Below are 21,826 nucleotides of genomic sequence, written 5' to 3'. Positions count from 1 at the left end.
ACATATATATACACACATATATACACACACATATATATATACACACATTTATATATACACACATATATATACATATACATATATATACATATACATATATACATATATATACATATACATATATATATATGCATATACATATATATACATATATATACACATATATATACACACACACGCACACACATATATATATATATATATTTATATATATATATATATATATATATATATATATATATATATATATATGTGTGCGTGTGTGTGCATAAGAGAGTACAGTAAGATTAAAGTGCAACATTTGCTTTTGTTTTGCCATGTTTCGCTTCCTTAGTTTGGCAAAGTAATGTTTTGTTGATTGGATGTTTAGTCTCATGCATCATCCTAGGCATTAACCCCCTCTTTGAGATGGAGATGACGAATTGCCAATAGCTGAGGCTGTGTTACTTGTTATTATTTTAGGACAAAAATAACAAAGTAACTATTGTTATCTATTCTGTATTTTCATTTAACAATTAAACAAGGGTTTGCGACCTCGAGTAATTTGTCTTTTCCATGTTAAATCACGGTCGAGCATTGAACAGGTTTTTTTTATAAAATGCATAAACATCAATCGCGTCTGCAACAACTATGAGAATTACGATTTCTAGAATATGTGACAAAATAAAAATATTTTTCAGCGGATTGATGGTTATTCCATACTGAAAAACATTACTTTTAACAACGTTAGTGACGAGAATATATCTCGTTTTTTACAAAGATATTCTTTCAACCTTATTAACAATTTTCTCCTCTAAAAATGAGAGACAAAATTTCAACTCGATCATGATTCCAACAAATAAATAATAGTTGGCCGCCTTGCATTGTATTTTCTCTACAATTGTTATTTACATTAAGATTTGTTTATGTTCGTTTTTTTTTCATATATAATTATAATGTCACGTGTGTCCTATTAAATCACTAGTGTTTCATGACTTATGCTTTTATGTGAAGAAATAATATGGTAACTCACTTAAACGAAATGTAATGTGGTCTTTAAATAAATTGAGTGAAACGTTAACATTTTAAACATAGACAGACACTTTCGCATAAATACTAAAATATATAAAAACTTCAACTAAGAATTAAGTGGAAAATGATAAGTTATGCCAACACCCACTATATACAGTTTTTATTTACAGTTCATAAACAATTAAATATGGAACTTGTAAGAAAAATGAAGTAAACTTCAATTTAATAAAAAGCTATTTTTAAACAATGCTAGTATATGCTTATATATTGAATATTACAAAACTGTTACCGTCTTTTTTTAAATAACTGGAATTACAAGAGAAATGATTATACATTCGTAAATTTTAATATTGCATGAATAAAAAAAACAATTATATGCTGGTAAATAATTTTATTTTCGATGATTAGCTTTCAATCCTGCATGAATAAAACAACACAATTATATGCAGGTAAATAATTTTATTTATAATAATTGACTTTTAATCTTAATGATTAAAACAGCACAATTAGATGTGGGTAAATAATTTTATTTCCAATGATTGACTTTTAATCTTAATGATTAAAACAACACAATTAGATGCAGGTAAATAATTTTATTTCCAATGATTGACTTTTAATCTTAATGATTAAAACAACACAATTATATGCAGGTAAATAATTTTATTTCCAATGATTGACTTTTAATCTTAATGATTAAAACAACACAATTATATGCAGGTAAATAATTTTATTTCCAATGATTAACTTTTAATCCTTATGATTAAAACAGCACAATTAGATGTGGGTAGATAATTTTATTTCCAATGATTGACTTTTAATCTTAATGATTAAAACAACACAATTATATGCAGGTAATAATTTTATTTCCAATGATTGACTTTTAATCTTAATGATTAAAACAACACAATTAGATGCAGGTAAATAATTTTATTTCCAATGATTGACTTTTAATCTTAATGATTAAAACAGCACAATTATATGCGGGTAAATAAGTTTAGTTCGAATTAAAAACCAAAATTTTCAAATTCATGAGATAGAAATTCCAAAACTTTTCAATCATTCAATGAGTCTGAAATGTGCATATGATGTTGGATCATTTCTATTGACGCAAGTACAAAGTAAATTATTCAATTCCATAAAAAACATGTTGAACAAGCAAAACTTCATATTGGTATTAATGTTCAATAATTTGTTGCTTCAGATTCTTTTAACTTATTCATTTTGTTTTATATAAGAACAAATTGCTAGAGATGTTGGAATCTATTTCAGTGTTATCCTCAACAACTTTAAGGTTATCGTCGCTACTGCTTGTATTCACAAAATGTAGCACCCCTCTGCCTGTTCTACAAGTAATTTAACGGTGAATGCTCCGACGAACTGTAATAAGCTGTACCCTTCGACGAAAATATCCCTGACAAACCCGATAAGCAATTATACAAGTTCTGTAAGGAACTGCAGCCTTTTTATAGCACACACAGGAACCTCCTCAACAATACTAAGTAGAGATATTAACACGGTAGTTTTTGCCGTTCCTGGATTCCTGGTCTTTCTGCGTTTAACCACTGTCTTCTCTAACCCTAACCCCCCCCCTTTTTGATTTGAGTGTTTGCTTGGGTTTACTAATACTGACTTCAAACTAGTTTTGCTTTTCTTACACAAAATCTTAACACTGTAGAGTTGCACATATCATGACATGTGTAAACTTACGTCTCTTCAATTTTGTCATCCGCAACAAGTCTTTAATGGTGTTTTCGTTAGCATAAATGGAGCATTTGTACAAAACTCGTCAATATTGACTGTCAACTGTTGGCTATTTTTAACAACATTCATTTACGATTGTGAGTTTCTACCCTTCTTTCTCTCCAGCAATATTATTATAGTGTCTAACAAGATGACTTAATGTGGAACGATAAATTTTTCGCCCTTAATCAAACAACACTCCAACTTTAACTTTTATTTGTAAACTCAATTTAGGTTACTTGATTATGTAGTAGAGCTGATAACTATTCAATGTAGCCGCTTTCAGCTTCAATCACTGCTTAGTTACGGGATCTTTACTATGAGGAAGCGTTTTGTCAGCGGGAGCTCGATGAATACTCGATGGATGGCAGTAATTAGGCTGGTTTTAGTGCTGTGAGAGGTTTTGTTGGTAATTTTTGTATATTTTCAACAACACTTTATACCTGCTTTTTTTGCATAACGGTTTTTTCTTTGATTGATTTTGACTAATTATTACAACAAGAATAAAGATTTGTCAATTTTTTACGACAACAATTTATACTTGCTGTGTTGCATATCTTCATCTTCGATTGTGACTAATTATTACAACATTATATTCGATCCAGCGATTCAATTAATAAAAATGTTTTGATTCTTGGCACTGCCTGCCACAGTTACAGAGATACTATGATAACAATCTTACAATAGTTTGAATGAAATTTTTTTTATTAATAAAATATATTTCTCATATGTATCATTCGATTGTGACTAATTATTACAACAGTATGTTTTGATTCTTGGCACTGCCTGCCACAGTTACAGAGATACTATGATAACAATCTTACAATAGTTTGAATGAAAATTTTTTTTATAATTAGAATATATTTCTCATATGTATCATTCGATTGTGACTAATTATTACAACATTATGTTTTGATTCTTGGCACTGCCTGCCACAGTTACAGAGATACTATGATAACAATCTTACAATAGTTTGAATGAAATTTTTTTTATTAATAGAATATATTTCTCATATGTATCATTCGATTGTGACTAATTATTACAACATTATGTTTTGATTCTTGGCACTGCCTGCCACAGTTACAGAGATACTATGATAACAATCTTACAATAGTTTGAATGAAATTTTTTTTATTAATAGAATATATTTCTCATATGTATCATTCGATTGTGACTAATTATTACAACATTATGTTTTGATTCTTGGCACTGCCTGCCACAGTTACAGAGATACTATGATAACAATCTTACAATAGTTTGAATGAAAAATGTTTTATTAATAGAATATATTTCTTATATGTATCACTAAAATTAAGGTTTGGGAATGAGAATATTCACATATTTTACATTAATATGGCTTTTCGCACTGATTTCTCATAAGTTTGACAAAACTTGATTTGTCATGCACTTGACAAGATTATGGCTTTTCCTATTTTATATTTTACTTTTGTTAGTTTGAAGAGATTAAGGGGCTCCTTCCTGGGGGTAACGATTCTATTATAGTTTAAATTTATATCCGGGGGCTCTTAAGAATAGACACTGTTCCCTTTATGGCTGCTATCTGTATTTCCTTACAGCTTGGTTGTCAAGGGATTGCTCCTAGGTATTTTTGAAGGTTAATTTTATTAAGCCTTTTGCTCCTGTCACAACTGGTATAATGTGTATTTTTTTCAGAAATTGTTTTTAGATCATTTTTTAGGTCCTGATATTTTGTTATCTTTTCCCGTTCTGCTCTTTTAAGGAAAAAGTCGTTTGGAACTGTGACGTCGAAAATGAGTGCAGCTTTTTCGGGCTTGTTCCATATTACTATATCTGGCTTGATGTCTTTGTCTTTTATGTATCTGCCTGCCTGTTTGTCTTTGTCATAGAACACTGTCACTTTTCCATTTGATGTTATTGGTGGTGGTTCATGTTCCCAGGTGTTCGTCGACCTATCTAGTTGCATCTCGCCACAGATCTTCCAATGTAATTATCTACATACTTTGTTATGGCGGGCAGTGAAATGACCATCAGCTAGAAGGATCTTGCATCCAGACATTAGGTGGCTTGGACTTTCAACAGCTGAGTGACAGAATCTGCATTGGTCTGTTTTTTTGTAGACCAGCCATTTTCTTAAATCCATTTGTGAGTAAGCCTTGGTCTTGTGCAGCTATAATTAATCGTTCTTCATCAAATGGAAATTTGTCCCTTTTAAGCCATTGTAGTGATGCCTCCTTGTCAATGTAGATCTGGTTCAGTACTTCCATGGACATGCCTGCTCTCTTATGTTGTTGTCATCCTTCTAGTCTTGTCTTCAGTTCCTTTTGTGTATACTCCTTTCTCTTCTTTTGGGCGATTAGGGTTGCTGGGTTGTTATATTCTTCTACTGTGTTGCCTAGTGTTACCACTGAAATTTTCCCCGAGCTTTGTAGTTGACGTCTTCTGGGGCAAAGATTTGGTGTGATGTTTATTCACCATTTTTATTTTGGGGTCAGAAGAACATTCGATATATTGGTCTATGCTTACCATTGAAGTTCGGTATGCGTGGTTTATTTCAGTGAGGCCTAAACCACCTTTTCTCCGTGGAAAGTACAGCCTGTCCATGCACTGATATTTGTAAATGACTTTATGAAGGGCCAGCATTTTCCGAGTTTTTACATCAAGGTTATTGATGCAGTTTTGTAGCCAATTGATTATGCCAAATTCATAAGATACCACGGGTATTGCCAATTGATTGATGACAGTAATTTTGTTTTTTGGTGATAGTTCTGATGAGAGAATTATTTAAAAGTCGCTTGAAGTATTCTCTCTGCACTTTTCCCTTCATCTTTCCATGTTCAAGTGTCTCATTCTCCTCTACTCCCAGGTATTTATAGACATCATCTTCTTTAAGGTCTTCAATAAAGCCATTGTAAAGATTAAGATGTTCTGATGCTGTCTTTCTTCGTTTCTTTATGGTGCACTTAGCGCATTTGTCTAATCCAAAGTCCATGCAGATGTGCTCTGTATAATTTTTAACAATGTCTATCAGAGAGACAAGTTGTTTCTCGGATTCCGCACAGAGTTTCAAGTCGTCCATAAAGAGTAGATGGTTTACTCTTTTATTATCCTCCTTCTTTCTGCCCATGCTAAGATTGTATTCAGCATCTGATCGTTTAAGTAGCTTACTTAGTGGATCCATTGTGAGGCAGAAAAGAAGCAGTGAGAGGCTGTCTCCCTGGAATATTCCTCACTTGATCTTTATGTTTTGGGTCTGTATCCTTCCTTCCCTGTGCTGTAGTGTAATTGATGTGCACCATGTGGCCATTTGTTTTTGAAGGAATGAAGTAATATAAGTTTTCACATTGTACAGCTCCAAACATCTAATTATCCAGGAATGAGGTATACTGTCAAAGGACTTTTTGTAATCAATCATTTTGTTTAAGGAGTTGATTTTTTGTGTCAGGCTTTTTCCTCGCACACATCCTCTCTGCTCACTTTTGAGGTAATCACTAGCTATCAGATGGTCGTATGCTGCATCAGCGATTATCCCTGTTAGGAGCTGTTCGGTTGTTGTGACGTAGCAGATTGGTCTACATTTGCTAGCCATGTGGATGTCCTCATTTTTGGGAATAAGTGATGTACTGTCTACAGTAAGCCACTCAGGCGGCTCTTCATCTCCACTGATGATTCTATTTAATGCCTTGGCATAGTTATGATGAAGTGCTCTGAGTTTTTTCGGCCAGAAATTTGGTATTTGGTCTATTCCTGGGGTCTTGAAATTATTGCATTGAGCTACCTTCCTGCAGACAACCTCCTTGGTAATTTTCAGAGCAGGCACCTTTTCTTTCTCCTTGTTCTCCTCTTTGTTGGTATTTATCCAGTTGTTTTCTTTATGTACTTTAGTGTCCTCCAGAAGTTTTCAAATAGAATCATCCATGGAGATGAAGAGCCAACTTCTTCTTTTTTTGGTGGGGAGCTCCCCTTTATTTAATCTTTATTGAGTCTCCTTAGACCATTCTTGGGTTTGTTGCAAAACGTTTATTTATCCTTTTTGCTTCAAAGTTTTTTGCAGCTAAGGCTTTTATCTCAACCTGATGTTCTGCCATCTTAGCTGTGCTGGGTTTTGGAAAGAATAGTAAGTTTTCAACTTATTCACCTCCTTATTACGTTTTGGTCTAGGGTTTTGCAGGTTAGAAATGCCGTTTCCTTTTGGAGTCTATTTTCTGCTAAAGTTTCGTTTCCAGGAATGGTTATATGGTTAAGCCTTAGTGTTTCTTCTTTTACTATCTTGGTGTTGGGGTAAGAGTTTTTACTGAATAAACCATGCTTCCCTGTATGGTGTATGATTTATTTCACTCAGTGGTGCATTAGGTGGTGTGATTCTTTCGGGGGCATCATTGACTTTTGAAACAAGCAATTTCAACTGGTTGTGCTGATGGGAAGCTCACCTTTATTTCTTCTTTAACAAAGCTTCTAAAAACCATCCTTTGATAATACGTTTTAAACTTATTCACCTGCTTATTTAGTTTTTTGCCCGGGATTTAACAGGATAGGAATGCATATATCTGGGCATTATTATTCTTATTTCGGAGTTTATCTATTCTCTGCTGGAGTTTTTGTTTCCAGGCTGGGTTATATGATTTAGCCTTCATGTTTTCTCTTCTACTGGTGTTTGGGTAAGAGTTTTAATTGGATAAACCATGTTGCCCCATATGGTGCATTAATTGGATTCTTTCGAGAGCATCGTTGACTTTTGAAACAAGCATCCTAAAGGCTTTATTCATATTATGTTTTACGAGTCTGGGCCGATCTTCAACAGCTAGACATCGTGCTATTTCTATCCTGTTTGCCAGCTCTTCCTTTAGGTCCAACTGGTCTGCGTACATGTTCATGTGGGACATACTGTTAGCATGTCTGTCCATGTTTAAATTGTCAGCACTGTAATTGTTTTGGGTCTATCGTGAGTGATCCCTGGGGAGATGTTTCATTATTTGATGAAGTGACACATCGGGTATATTAACGGTTTGCTTTTGGTAGGCATGTAAGACTAGGACTCGTTGACATCGGAAACATCACTAGAAGGTGCACCGTTATTTTCTCTCATATGACCTAGTGCCTAGCAATGCTGTGGGATCTTTTAATTCTGGGCGACGTCCTGCCATTTTGTTGATTTAGTTTTATTTTTCATTTTCATTTGATCAGGTTTTACATGATATTGAAACCCATATAAAGAGAGACTGAAACGCATGTTTGGTGTCTAGTACGCATTCAATTCTCACCAGTGTGAGTTCTCTTATGTGTCACTAATGTTGATTTTTGAGAACAAGAATATCCACACACTTCACAAGAATATGGCTTTTCCCCAGTGTGAGTTCTCATATGTCTCATTAACTTTGATTTTTCAGTAAACGAATATCCACACACTTCACAAGAATGTGGCTTTTCCCCAGTATGAGTTCTCATATGTCTCACTAATGTTGTTTTTTCAGTAAACAAATATCCACACACTTCACAAGTATGTGGCTTTTCCCCAGTGTGAGTTCTCATATGACTCACTAATATTGATTTTTCAGTAAAAGAATATCCACACACTTTACAAGAATGTGGCTTTTCCCCAGTGTGAGTTCTCATATGCCTCACTAATGTTGATTTGTCAGTAAAAAGATATCCACACACTTCACAGGAATGTGGCTTTTCTCCGGTATGAGTTCTCATATGTCTCACTAAGTTTGATTTTTCAGTAAAAGAATATCCACACACTTCACAAGAATGCGACTTTTCGCCAGTGTGAGTTCTCATATGTGTAACTAATGTTGATTTTTGAAAACAAGAATATCCACATACTTCACACAAATGTTGCTTTTCCCCAGTGTGAGTTCTCATATGTGTCACCAAGTTTGATTTTTGAGTAAAAGAAAATCCACACACTTCACAAGAATGTGGCTTTTCCCCAGTGTGAGTTCTCATATGTATCACTAAATTGGATTTTTTAGAAAAAGAAAATCCACACACTTCACAATAATGTGGCTTTTCTTTCATGTGTATATTCATATTTAAACTAAATTACTCCTGGAGCAAGATTATCACTACCAAGTTATAAACAAAGTTTTAACCTGGAGTTGTTGATGCAAGTTAGATTTTATTGATAAGAGATATTTCGTAGTTTAAAAGTTAAAATATCCTCTTTTCTAAATTAGCAGTTTTTTTCTGAAATGTTAAATTCGATATCTTATGATTTATAGAAACATTAAACAAAAATTTCACAAATTGAAATATCTGTGGTGTTCTTATTTTTATTTGCTAAACAATCCAGATAAAATACCTCTTCACACATATATGTCTAATAAAGTTCTGTGCTGCCGTTTTTGTTGTCTGCCACGTAAGGAAATAATTGCGTATAAAATACTGTTTAAGGAAAAGGATGGCCCATTAATATTCATTGAAAACATTCAAGCAGGAACATCTGCAAACAAATAAAATTTAATATTTTAGTTTAATTGTTTATTTTAATCGCACTAACAAAAAAAGAAACATAACTTTATAAAACATTTCAGAATCACAGAAATAAACACTTAATTCACATTCATATTGTTTAAATGTAAAATACTATTTTGTAATACATAAAGAAATTATGCAATTAATAAAGTAAAATAAACAATAATATAGTAAGAATTTGTAGGAATGATGAGCATACTAGTACTTTGATAATAAATCTCTAAAAATGGTTTTGTGTTTGGAAAATTAATTGTTTTTTTATTATTTTTAAGGAATATAGTTTTTATAGATTTTATACTGAATTGTAATTGTAACATGCAATGAAAACATGGAATAGAGCTCCCCGTTTACAGCTTTGAATAGAAAGGCACTGGAATATGATGATGTATTATAACGGGGTTCCTGAACAGAGAATTGATGAAGAGCAACACTAGATCAACAAGTCAAACAAGTTAATCTTTGTTTCTGTATCTTGCCGATATTTAATCTGCATTAATTGTTGGCCATGGTTTGTGTAGACAGAGCGGCAGACACTTGCTGATTGTATGATCTCCACAGAATATATTCTTACAAAGTGCTTAAGCGTGTTGGATTTAAATTTGCGACCCCAGTTTTTAAGAGTTTGTAACAGTTGCTTTTTTTTATTATATATTTAAAGTCAGTGAAAATTTTATGTTGTAAATTTTATATACCTACGTTTCACTTATGTTTTTTTTACAAATAAGTCACCATTATTAAGGCCCAGATGCCACTCAAGGATAAGGGTTAATAAGCATACAGTGGTCAATGAAACACTGTTGGAGTAATTGTCAGTGGAAATTTGGTAAATTGGATTACTTAAGGGAAACGGCTCATTAAGAACATGTTTAGGTTGAACTTTAAAATGACAATATTATAATCAGCTGGAAAGCAGGCAAATGGAAGAGTTCCACAGGTGTGCATTGTAAGGAAGAAACTTTGTTCATGGAATCTATGTTTATGTGTAGGCACAGATAAAGAGTGGAGGAAATTATTGACATTTTTTTCAGCTAGACGAGTGTTTCTCATGAAAGTTTGGCGAGGGGAACTATAGAGTGGAGCTCAGACGAGCACTTGTCATGAAAATAATGATAAAGCAGAGAGAGGGAAGAGAAAATATCATCCCCCACTAGACTATGAAGTCTACTTTTAATTTTGTTAAGGCAGGGAACATGTGTTGGAATAGATACATCGAGATCATTGCCAAGACTGCTGCGAAGAAGGTGGGCTCTCTCTACCCTGCTAGAAGGTTACCTACACTTGAAAATATCCTACACCTCTACAAAGCTAACATTCGCCCATGTATGGAGTACTGATGTGACATTTGGGTTGGTGCATCTGCTACTAGTCTATCGCTCCTGGGCAGGGTTCAAAAGAGAGCCGTCAACCTGATAGATCCTGAACTTTCATCTAAGCTTCAGCTGCTGAAGTCTCATCGACAAAATATTGTATCCCTCTGCTTGTTTTACAAGTATTTTAATGGTGGATGATCTGACGAACTACAAGCTATTGTACTCCCTTAATGAAAATACCCCTGACAAACCCAACAAGCAGCAAAGTCCCACCCCTACACAGTAGAGATCCTTAGATGTGTGAAAGCCTTCTACTCTAATTGTTTCTTTGCCAGAACTGATAAACTTAAAAATTCTCTTCTGGCTTCCTGTTTCCCCAACTGTACGGACATGCAGAAGTTCAAGTGTAACGTGAACCGACATCTTGCTGCCCAACTCCCCACGTAGTACCCCTGTAGCTTATGTCCCTGATAGTAGCCTCCTACATCAAAAAGGCAATGTGTCTTGTTTGGGGTGAAAATGTAATAAAAAAAAATTTTTTAATGGTAAACGCGTAGTTTTTAACTCAAAATGGCTGCCGACTGTGAAGTCCACTTGCACGTTTTTTATTTTATATCGGGGTACTTATGCAGAGAGTGATCCACACACACACACATATTAAATAGGCGGTGCTAGTGCACTTACTGGTCTGTGCTATTTTTTAAATCATATTTCCAAATTTAATTAAAGTTTTATGATATGTTTTTTTTTATTCAATTGTAAGGTTAAAGTATAAGTACAAAACACCCTCGCCTCCGCATGTTAAGAATGGCCTTTTAAATAATAACGTTATTATTTCAGCACGGATCAATAAGTGCACTAGTATCAAATAAAACAATTAAATACCGAAAAAAACAGTTTTTGTGTTCAGTTGTTTAACAATTAAACCAAGTTCAAATCAAATTATTTTGTTTATGGTAAACATAAGATTTTCGCAGAAATCACATAAATTTTACTTAAATAAACACATTTTGGTGCTAATGCAGAGAGTGATCCACGCTATTTTTTAAATCGTATTTCTAACTTTAATTAAAGTTTTATGATATGTTTGTTATTCAATTGTAAGGTTAAAGTACAGGATATACCGCCCTCCACATGTTAAGAATAGCTTTTTTAAATAATGTTATTATTTCAGCATGGATCACTCCCTGCCTGAGTACCCACACTTTTATTGACGAAATCAATATTTTTATTGGATTGCAATAAAATTAAACCTTTTAATGTTTAATTTATTTTTAAAATCAACATTTTTGGAGGAGATTGCAAAAAAAAACCTGTTTCAGATTATTTAAAAAGTTATTGAATGAGATTTTTTAAAGCGTAAAAAATTCACTTACCTTTCATATTGTAAACTTATTTTAATATTTAAATTTTACTTAAATAAACACATTTCGGTCAATGTCAAGTTGCTTTCCAACTCCTTAAAAAATTTTTAAATGACGACTTGAATAGGTTTTCGGTGATGCTGAAAACGAATATCACATTTAAATTTGGGGCAGATAAGTAGTTTTCATGATATGAAGAAATTACTTTTTCAATAAGTGGGGGATCACTTTCCTATATAAAATAACGTAAAACGAGAACCCACTTTTTGGCCACTTAGTAATTTCTTCATATCATAAAGCAATTTTTAAGTGATATTTGTTTTCAGCACCCCAAAAAACCGGCGCTGTTTTTTACTAAGAGATTCGTTCATTTTTTTTTTTCATTTTCAAGTTTGTTTTATATGACCAGATTATTAGGTGACCAGAACGTGGGTGCTCTTTTTACATGAAATTTATATAAGACAGTGATCCCTCACTTTTTAAAAAAGTAATTTCTTCATATCATGAAAACTACTTATCTGCCCCAAATTTAAATGTGATATTCGTTTTCAGCATCATTGAAAACCTAGAAAAGTCGTCAGTTTAAAGTTTTTGGAGGAGTTGGAAAGAAACTTGACATTGACCCACATGGTCACATTTCATATTTTATTCACGAAACCAACATTTTTATTGGATTGCAATAAAATATAAACTTATTTTAATATTTAAGATTATTTTTAAGTTGTCGAATAATATTGTTGTAAAGTGAAAAAAATAAACTTACCTTCCATTCCAGGAATTTAATACGAAAAAAAAAATCGTTTTTCTTTTGTATCCAACGCAGAAAATTTGTTTGTTTGTTAGGATTTCTTAATATAATCTTTAGTAAATTGATACACATTTTGTTTTGTGTGTCCAATTCATTAAGCAATTAAATATATGAAAATATAAAAGAATCAAAATTAAAAGACAAAAAACACGATTTAAACGTGAAATTATTATAAGAAGAAAAAAATCAACTGCTTCAGAACAAAGAACTTATGTTCATCGTAAAACGGTGTAATCATTATTTTGTTCCTCGTATAAAAGATTGAACATTTCATTATGATTTGGATTAGTCGATATATATATATATATATATATATATATATATATATATATATATATATATATATATACATACATATATATATATATATATATATATATATATATATATATATATATATATATATATATATATATATATATATATGTAAAATTAAGGCAGTTTTAGCTTGATGGAAAGCTTTTAAAGCTGATCCTTCCAGTTTTAATTGTTGGTTTTTCGTTTTGTTCTTCAATAATGACGTTAACGGTGCAAGGATTGTGGAACAGTTGGGTAAAAATCGTCTGTAATAATTAATTACACAAGCGACGAACTTGTCTAACAGACGTAGGTTGTGGAAAATTCGTAATGACACTTATTTTTTCGGGTAATGGTGATATACCATCCTTATCAATTGAATGTCCGAGGAAATTTACTTCTTGCTGACCGAAAATACATTTGTCCAAGTTTAATTTTAAATCATAATGGGACAGTTTTTGGAAAGCTTGTTCCAGGTGTTGTTTATGTTCATCGAGGTTTCTACTAGCAATTAGGATATCGTCCACGTATGTGAATATGAATGGAAGGTCCCTAAAAACCTCGTCTATTAACCTTTGGAAGGTTTGACAAGCGTTTCTAAGTCCGAATGGCATTCTGATGAATTTGTAAAGTCCAAATGGCGTGGTCAGTGCTGTTTTATGGATATCTTCTTCCGCCACCGGTATTTGGTAATATGCTTTTACTAAATCCAGTTTGGAGAATACCGTGGCATTTTGCAGTCCGATTGCAAAATCGTGAATGTGTGGGATAGGGTATCTATCCGGTACAGTTTGTGCATTTAATCTCCTGAAATCGCCGCATGGACGCCATGTTGTCGCGTCTGCTTTCTGTACCATGTGTAGAGGAGATGACCACGCACTTTTGGAAGGTCGGATAATTCCTTGTTGCAACATGCGTTGAAATTCGTCTTTTGCGATCTTGTACTTATCCGGTTCAGACGTCTGGGGGTGGCGTAGACTGGTTGTCTATTCGTTTTAATATAATGCTTTGCATTATGTTTAATATTATCCGTGACTTTGAATGGCTGAGTAAGTTGTGGGTATTTTTGAAACAGCCGACGAAAGTACGTCTCTTCAGGTAAGGCAGAACTAATCCCAGTAGACTGGTATCTTGTGGTGATACCTTTAATTACGATTTTTGTTTGGTTATCAGTCAGTGTGCGACTAGTCATGTCTACCGATAGATTAAACCGTGCTAGGAAATCTGCTCCTATTATTGGTGTCGTCACGTTGGCTATGGTAAAAATCCACGGAAATGTGCGGGGCAGGCCGAGATTGACGTCTAAATATTTTTCACCGTATGTCGGTATTTGTGGGCCATTAGCTGCTTGGAGGTGGTAAGGCTGTGGAATAGCTTTTTTTGACGTAGAGGTGGTATCACGCTGATTTCAGCTCCAGTGTCTATTAAGAAGTTATATCCATGATTATTATCACGAATAAAAAATAAACGACCTTTAGTGGAAAATCCAGCGACAGTCGTCGTCTCTACTGGCCGGAATAATCGTTTCCCTGATTCTTGTTTTTAAAAGAACAAGGATAAGTGCAACGCCGAGCTTGTGTGCCGAATTTTTTGTGGTAAAAACAGATTTCGTTCGCTCGTTCCCGTGTGTTGCTTCATTTTCGGTAGTCCGATCGTTTATTAAATGAGTAACGATGGTTTATTTGCATTAATTCCTGCACTAGTCGAGTGAGATTTTCGACCGTCATTTTTAGTCCCGATATATCGTCGTCGCACGTCTGTTTCTGCTGTGCTTGTGCTGAGTTTACTTTGCGGTGCCTCAGATTTTCATGGATTCGATCTGCCATATCGGCGAGTTTTTCAATATTTGTCTCTTCCGTTGTGGGTGCTAGGATTTGTACTGTTGTGTCTGGAAGTTTATCCAGCCACAGACTTCTCATTATATTTTCGGACATTTTGTTGTCCCCTAGCAATGTACGCATGTATCGCAAAAGTTGCGATGGAGTGCGATCTCCCAATTCTACTTGGGTGAAAAGATTGCGTAACCTTGTTTCGTTTGAAAAGCCTGTCCGTCGTAAGATGGCCTTCTTAAGTTCGTCATATGGGTTGTCTTCAGACACATTCTCCAATAAATCCGCCACCTCTTCGACGACGTCTGCCGGGAGTTTTTCCACCAAGTAACAGTATTTGGTTCGTTGAGACGTTATCCGCTTTGCATCGAAAAGGGCCTGGATTTGGATAAACCAGGTCTTTATGTTGGTAGGATTAAATGCTGGTATATTTACCGTTAACGTTGCCAGAGGTTTTTCAACACAGGAAGGTTCCATGTTTGTTTTCTTCGCGCGAAAGTGATTAAACTGTCAACTGACTTTTCCGATGACGCGGAGCTTGAAATTGTGGTCGAAAAAAAATTGTCGCTTTTGCCGCTGAGTCATGGTTGTTTAATAGTTTATAAAATTCCGTTGTGCATATGATTTCTGCGTCGGGTCACCAACTTGTGGGGGTCGCCTGGCCTTTTTTTTGGGGAACTGACTTCCTCCACAAATAATAAAAATGAAAATAAGAAATCTTATGTGCAACACAAACGGAGGTTTTTTCCGGAATAGAAATAACAAATAATAACAAGTTAAAACATAGTTCTCAATATTTCAGAGTTCCTTTTTTTTGAGTTCATATGAAAGATGAAGATTCTCTTTTTTGTGTTCTTTGAATGTTCAAATATGTAACAGAGACAATATTAATGTTCGTCTGTTAAAAGAGAGTATTAATGCGCGGAGCAGTGGAAATGAAATAATTGATGTTTGCACGCGTGGTAAGTCCTAATGAGAAAGCGTTGAATGAGTCGGAAGAGTTTAAAGAGACGAAAGAATGCTCGAAAGGCTAAGAGACTAAAGAGATAGATTTTGTGTTTGTGCATGATTATATTCGATTTGATCGGCTCCAAACGAGCTCTAGAAAATCAGTTTTAAAATGTGTCCTAGGAGGAATTCCATTGGACAGAAGACATCACATGGGGTGCTTTCAACTAGGTCCGCACCTTTGGTATATAAAGGTCACGCCGGAATTTGCGTGGGTGTCATTTTTCATTTTTTTAACGCGCCGAAACAATCAATTGCACTGCGCGCCTAAATTGTATTTAACGATTTTAAATTTGAATATTAAACTGGTTTCTGATTGGTTGGTAGCAGAACGTGAATTCATTCGATTCGTCAGTTCCTAGCAGCATCGTTTATAAATAAAATCGTCCGACTGTGTGAGATCATACCTCGTTATAACACTGTTGTGATGGGATGTGTCTCCTAGCGGCTTCGGCTGCAGGGAGACAGGGTAGTACACGTCCAGGATTCGTCACTTGACACTCAGCCCAACAGGTGAGGGGCCGGGAACCGGCCCAGCACCTGTTGACCTGAAGTACGCCGCCTGGGTAATACCTAGGAGGTCCACTCTCCCAGGCCTTGCCACCGGGCTTTCCGGTGGGGAAGGTTATTGCTTGCTGCCTGAGGCGCCCCAACCGGGGAATGCCAACGGGGTTACTCGGGCAATTTTTAAAATTGCAGGAGTGCCCCTCCTTTAGAGGAGCCTGCGGGGTTCCCACTTTCCCGGCCTTGTGCGACATATTGCTGAGGTGGGAAATAATTAAGTATTTACCCCATTATAACTCCACAATATTGCAACATCCTCCCTATTTTTTATAATGGGGAAGGCCCTTGTGTTCGTTCTGCTCAAAAATAAATGTATATTTTATATTCAATTATACATAACAAAAATTAGAAATCATTTGGATCCTAGAATTTTAGCATGTAAAAAGACGCCAATTTTAATTGCGTTCAAATGTCAAAACAGATATATGTGTACAGAGAAGAGAAATAAAAGAAATGGGGAGGATTTTAACCTTAAAAGGGGGTGGGTATGTGAAAACAGAAGCCATTTCTTGAATTTGATTATGCAGTTTTTTAAAAAAAAGAAAAGAAAAAAAACGCATACATATAAATAAATATACATAAAAATAAACATACATGCAGTTTAAAGAGTTTTTTTTGTTAATTAAAACAATGCAAAAAAAGATAGGAAATTTTTGAAAAAAAAGAAAACTAATGTGCACAAAAAAATAAAAGTCAATTGTAATTTCTGCGCACCTTAAAATAAGCATGCAAAAAGTATTTTGTCGAAAAGGAAAATTACAACGAGTTTTTTTATCTTTTTTAAAGTGACTTTCTCTTTTTTTATTTCAGCAAAAGTATTAGTTACACATTAGTAAGTTAAAGTTTTAATACAAATAAAATGGATACAGTTTAATGTCTTGTCCAGCACTATTTCTCTTCATATATAGACATTTATATACATACAGAGTCGTGAAAAAAAAATTATTCAGCTGAATCCCCCAACAAGTTTGGAGAAAAACGCTGTAACTTTATTCTTGTTGCGGGTTTGGTGAATACATCAGCGATATTTTGTTCTGATATGTAATTCAATATAATGGATTCCGTTTTCACCTCGTTTTTTATGAAATGTTATTTTATATCTATATGTTTCGATCTTTGGTTGATTATCGTGTTCTGTGCTAAGACTATACTGGCTTGATTATCACAATCAGTTACTACGGGGCTTTTAGTTAATTCTGGCTCTAAAATAGTCTTTAGGATATTTTAAAGGTAGAGTGCTTCCAGGGTCGTGTGTGTGATCGCGATAAATTCTTCACACGTCGAGAGAAATACAATCTGTTGCTTTTTAGATTTCCATGAAATAATAGGCCCATTTTCTGAGAGTCTGAAACAATATCCAGATATACTCTTGCGATCTTCATCGTTTCCCCAATCTCAATCCGAAAAACCTAATTTTAGGGGATTTCTTGATTTTCTAAATACTAACTTCTGTTCTTTTTAAATAAGGCAGGACTTGTTTAGCTCAGTTTAAATCCTTCATTGTCGGTCGTGATAATTGTTGTGAGTTTTGTTACTGTATAACATATGTCGGGCCTGGTTGCAGTCATTAAATATATAAGACTACCTATAATTTCGCGGTACTGTTTGTTATTTATTATTTCAGATTCTGTGTGTATATTTTTATTAATATCATTTTCGACTGGTGTAGAGCGTTTTTTGCACTCTCCCATTCCAAATTTTAATAGTATTTTGTCGATGTATCTCGATTGATTCATCGTAACAAGTCCTTTGCTTTGAGTAAATTCTATCCCCAGAAACCAAGATATTTTTCCGAGATCGGTCATTTTGAATCTTTTACTTAATTAGTTCTTAACATCAGTTAACATTATGTCACAATTTGATGCGATTAAAATACTATCGCCCCACAAAACCAAAATCAGTAGTTTATCGTCTTTCTGTTGGGTATATAAACAGGGGTCTACAGCGCATTGTCTAAATTGTTGTTTAATAATATTATCATGAAATACTGTATTCCAACACTGAGAACTCTGCTTTAGACCATATAATGACTTTTTAAGTCGCCACACGCTATTTTTCATTATAAATCCCTCTGGAGGGGTAATATAAATTTCACAGTCTATTCGGGCATTCAAATAAGCATTTTTTACGTCCATTTGATGGATGTTTAGGTCATATTGAATGTTTTGATTCGGATCCATCGAAATAAAGACGCACGCTGGGCGCATAATCTCTAGAAGTGTAAGTCATGTTTAGTTTAAAAATATATTTTCCGTACAAGCTGCCACAAATCAAGGTGCAAATATAAACTTTAGCCCCAATAAATCAAAACTGGTATACCCAAATGGAACTGTATTCGACATTAAAGAAAATGGAAGACTATATTATTTAAATAGTGTAGTCCCATCGATAACCGCCTGCCATGATCTACAGACATGGCATAAAATTATTGGACATTGCAATATTCCTGATATCAAAAAGTTGCCGACTGTAGTTGATGGAATAAAAATACAAACATCAAAAACTTCAACTGTGATGTCTGTACGCAAGGGAAAATGACAAACTATTAAAGCAAGATACCAGACAAAAAGGCCAAAAAATCCTATCAATGGTGCATTGTGACTTGAATGGTCCCGTAGAACCGATGGCTAGAGAACATTATCACAATACGTCCATTTAATGGATGTTTAGGTCATATTGAATAGCAATAGTCGATTTTATAATCTTTTATAGTGTCGATCACAAATTTTATTTCTTTTGGGATATGTTTCGACTTTATAATCATCATCATCATGCCCACTCTTGTCTCCGTTATTTTTATTGTCTTCGTTTGTTTTAATTATTTGAGGGAATATAATTTCATCTTCTTCATATGACGGGGTTTCGTCTGTAAAATTAAACGTGTCTGTGAATTTTACACATCGAATTCTTTTTATTTTTATTTTTGGAAAAATACTAAATTGGCTGGACTGTTTTTATCGTATCCAAGAAATATACCTCTGTCGGCTTTAATATTCAATTTTCTGCTACCTTAGCTCTTAGCCGCACTTGCTTATGGAGGGAATAGTCGGTTTTAAGTTCATTCATCTTCTTTTTTAATGTTTCCCCTGGGCTGTCACATAACAGAAAGGCAGATATCTGGGATGTTCCCTTTCTGAGTTTTAAGATTTTCTGTTGTAGCCTACTTTTCAAGACTGATTCTTTTGTTGTGACCTGAAATTCTCCCTCTTTTTTTCTCTTTATGGTGAGGCTAAAGTTTCCTCTGCATATACCATGCTGCCCCAAAAGTTGCATGGTTTATTTCAGTTAATGACGCATTAGTTGGGACAAGTTTTGTGAGAGCATAATTCACTTTCGTAACAAGAATCTTGAAGGCTTTGGTACAATTTATTTTATCCAGTCTGGGTCGATCTTTAACAGCGAGGCATCGGGCCATTTCTTTTGTTAGCCAGTTCTTCTTCCAGCTTCATCTGGTTTGCATCCAATGTCATGTTTACAGGTGGGGCATTGCAGTGTTGTTTTTGCCCATATTTTTGTTGAGATATTTTCAGGGGTGAGCCTTGAGGAGAGTTACCGTTGTTTATTGGGCGTTGCCCTCGATAATGTGTTTCCTCTGTCAATGTTAAGTCTGGGACTATGTCGGTAGTTGAGGTGAAGTGGGTTCTGGAAAGAGGGATGAGGTTGCTTATTGGGCAGATGTCATCTTAAATAATTAAGCGAATATCTCTAATCATACTGGAAATCTGCTCTGAAGGGAAGATTTCTTTTTTTTTTTATTTAACTTCAGTAAGTTTTAAGATATCAAGGGGCTCCTTCCTGCAGCTAACACTTGATTCTGTTATGATTTAAATTTATATCCGAGGGCTCTTTTAAGAATAGATGCTGTAAAATCAGAGAATTAAACTCTTAATTCACATTCATATTGTTTAAATGTTTAATATTATTCTATGGAAAAAGTATCCTCATGTCAGGTTGTTCTGACAAACCCCTGTAACAGAGAGACCTTAGACACTCGAGGATAGTGTCTAGTGGGCATTCGAGTTCTTTTTCCCCTTTTTTCTTCATTCATTTTTCGTAAACATTTTCTTCTAGGGGGTGGGACATCCAACCAGATGTCTGACATTTACCCCTATTTTAATGAGTCCAACCAAGAGATCTTTTCAGGATTCTAGCTGTCCCTTTCAGTGCAATCGTTTGTACCTCACTTGCACTTGGTTCACCGGGTATGCTTGCTATGTACTTTTTAAAGTTCTTTTTCATAAGCCCAGTTGCTCCTATAATGACTGGTATAATTGAAACGTCTTTTAATTTCCAATTTCGTTTCATATCATACATAAGTCCTTGATACTTTGTTATCTTTTCCCTCTCAGCTTTGTTAAGCCCTGTATCATTGGGTACACTGACCTCTATTACGGTCGATTTTTTGTTTGCTCTGTCCCAAATCACCATATCTGATTTAATAGCTGCGTATTCAAGATATGTACCAGTGTGGATTATTTAGTCATAGTGAATGGTGTAGTTGTCATCCCCAACTGTTCGTTCGGGTATATGTTCCCAGGAGTTTTTACTACACTGAATGTTGAGTTTCTTACATATCTTCTAGTGAAGGTATTTGCAAACTCCATTATGGCGATCTGTACAATAACCGTCTCCAAGTAGGACTTTGCAACCAGAAATCAGGTGGCCCACACTCTCAACCTCAGTGCTACAGAACCTGCATTTATTATTGTTGCTTAGACCACAAATCTTTTTGAAGGCGTTTGTCATGAGGCCCTGGTCTTGTGCAGCCAATATCAACCTCTCTTGCTGACGATTGTGGCTTTGTGTTGATGATTGACTTCCGAGAGCCCCATACCTCATTCTCGCCTGGGTAGGTACAAACGAGGCATGCACTGATTTCGATAAATAACTCGGTACAAGGTTAGCATTTTCCTTGTCTTTGTGTCAAGCCAATTTATGTCTTTCTGAGGCCAGTCAATAATGCCAAAACTATATGTTAGTACTGGCATGGCAAGTTGGTTAATTGCCGTAATTTTGTTCTTGTTTGTGATTTCAGCTTACCGGCGTAAATATTCTTGGCTTAGTTTCTCTCTCATCTTTGAATGCTGGATGGACTCATTTTCATCAATGCCGAGGTATTTGTATGTTTCCTGTTCATCCAGTTCTCTGATTACACTATTTTCATCGTGCTGTATATTTTCAGTAGATATCTTCTTGCCAACTTTCAGAGTACACATAGCACACTTATCCAGTCCGAGCTTCATTTTGATGTCATTAGAAAACGTGTGGACAATTTTCAGTAGATTATCTAAATCCTTATCCGAGCTAGCATACAGCTTAAGATCATCCATGAAAAATAAATGGTTTATTAACTTGGAGGATTCTCTTTGGCGGCTGTAGCTTAGATTATAAGCACCTTGGTAGTTCTTTAGAAGCTTACTTAGAGGATCAATTGACAGG

The sequence above is a fragment of the Euprymna scolopes genome, chromosome 46, assembly GCF_053919585.1.
Source record: "Euprymna scolopes isolate OS-2025 chromosome 46, ASM5391958v1, whole genome shotgun sequence".
In the NCBI taxonomy this organism is placed as follows: domain Eukaryota; kingdom Metazoa; phylum Mollusca; class Cephalopoda; order Sepiida; family Sepiolidae; genus Euprymna; species Euprymna scolopes.
This window is presented reverse-complemented; position numbering follows the sequence as displayed.